This window comes from Limulus polyphemus, unplaced genomic scaffold (genome assembly GCF_000517525.1).
Source record: "Limulus polyphemus unplaced genomic scaffold, Limulus_polyphemus-2.1.2 Scaffold7018, whole genome shotgun sequence".
Classification (NCBI taxonomy): Eukaryota; Metazoa; Arthropoda; class Merostomata; order Xiphosura; family Limulidae; genus Limulus; species Limulus polyphemus.
Genome location: NW_013672628.1, coordinates 2639 through 4171, shown reverse-complemented (window position 1 = coordinate 4171; position 1533 = coordinate 2639). Strand labels below are relative to the sequence as shown.

At 31.8% G+C, this 1533-nt stretch overlaps 1 protein-coding gene across 2 annotated transcripts in view; it reads right to left on the bottom strand.

Annotated features, from left to right (window-relative positions):
* Positions 1-1358, bottom strand: part of LOC106474276 (calcium-independent phospholipase A2-gamma-like) — a 39447-nt gene extending 38089 nt beyond the window's left edge. For both annotated transcript variants that reach the window (XM_013934964.2, XM_022402610.1), the window contains exon 1: positions 1113-1358. The gene's annotated coding sequence lies outside the window, so the exon portion shown is untranslated. The remainder of the gene's footprint in view (positions 1-1112) is intronic.
* Positions 1359-1533: the final 175 nt, after the last annotated feature.

Genomic DNA, 1533 nt, shown 5'->3' with positions numbered 1-1533 from the left:
TACAAACTAAGACCTATACACCCGCATAGTGTTTTACCAACCAAGACCGATACACCAGCATAGTGTTTTACCAACTTAGACCTTAGGAGTAATTCTACCCTTGCAATAGCATTTTCTTAATAATCAATCCTGAGGTATGTATATAAAAGGAAAAATCAGCTTACAGTGGAAATTCACTTCTTGTCAAAGTTGCAAAAATGTTTCCAACTTTAGTCTGCTTTCCTTCGATCATGGCAGCTGCTGTGCAGATAGCCAAGTTCTCACTTCATATGAGGCTGCTGTGTATCACTTAAGAGATTGGCTATTCACACTGCAGCCAAGCCAAGAATTTTGAGAAGTAACAATATTATGTTACAGATAAACTAAAAATACAAAAATTCAAATAGAATATAATCACATCAATCAAAGGTAGTTACACGAATACTAGAGGTTTAACAATGTTAGTACTAATAGTGGGTGAGTAAAAAATACTGTGTAAAGTTTAAACAATACCAAAATTATGCAGAAACAAGTTTCAACACTTTTCTTCAGTCCAATGTTTGTTTGTGAAAGAAATACAATGCACTTCATTTTACAACAGTGCATCCATTCAACTTTAAAGTTAACAGTACTGTGAAACTTAATAATCTTGTGTTCTTCATTAGTTTGAATTCAGAGCTGGAAATTCAGCAAAAAAAAAAAAGCTTACAGCAGCTTTAGCATTGCCTAGGCTGACAAAACAATATAGATGTGACATTTATTGACTTAACACTCCAAAATTGTGTTTTCTAAACAGATTTAGTTTCAAACTATCATTTAACACATATCCAAAATTTATAAACTTAAAACCTCACTAACTACTTAATAAGTATCATTTAGTTATACTTAGTATTATTATATATTAATAATAATATTGTCACAGACCTACTGTTACTATTATTAGCACTACTACTACTAGTACTAGTGTAATAATAGTGTAAAATTATCCTAAGAGTAAGAGCAAGACTCAGTAAAAGCTAAATAGTTTGCTCACAAACAAATAAAACTTAAATATTACACACAGACTGGTTCATTCTTCAGTTTTAGATAAGCACAAGTTTTAAGCGTAAACTATGAAATGAGTTACCACTTACGTGATCAATTAGTTGCCTCGAAATATAGTCTGTATAAGTTGCATAAAATATATTTTCTCGCAAACAAACAAAAAATCTTAAGACTTATCGTTTGTTAAACCAAACTGTCAATATCTCCATCGGGAAGAAAATAATTCAGACCTAAAACAAAAACTGTAATATATATACACAGAAAGAGTTCCCGATATTCGATATCAAAATATTACATAATACCCCCTACCCAACCACCATTATTTCTTAACAGCAGACGGGCAGTTGAGTCAAACGGCCTTTATATAATATAAACAAACGTCACAATCGCACGATGGTCACGTGACAACGTCACGACTTTTCAAAACGCCAATAAAAAGAGTATTCTTCTTATGAGGAAGTAATAAAAACAAGAAACAATTATACAGCAAGCTTACATCAAATCGTGGTT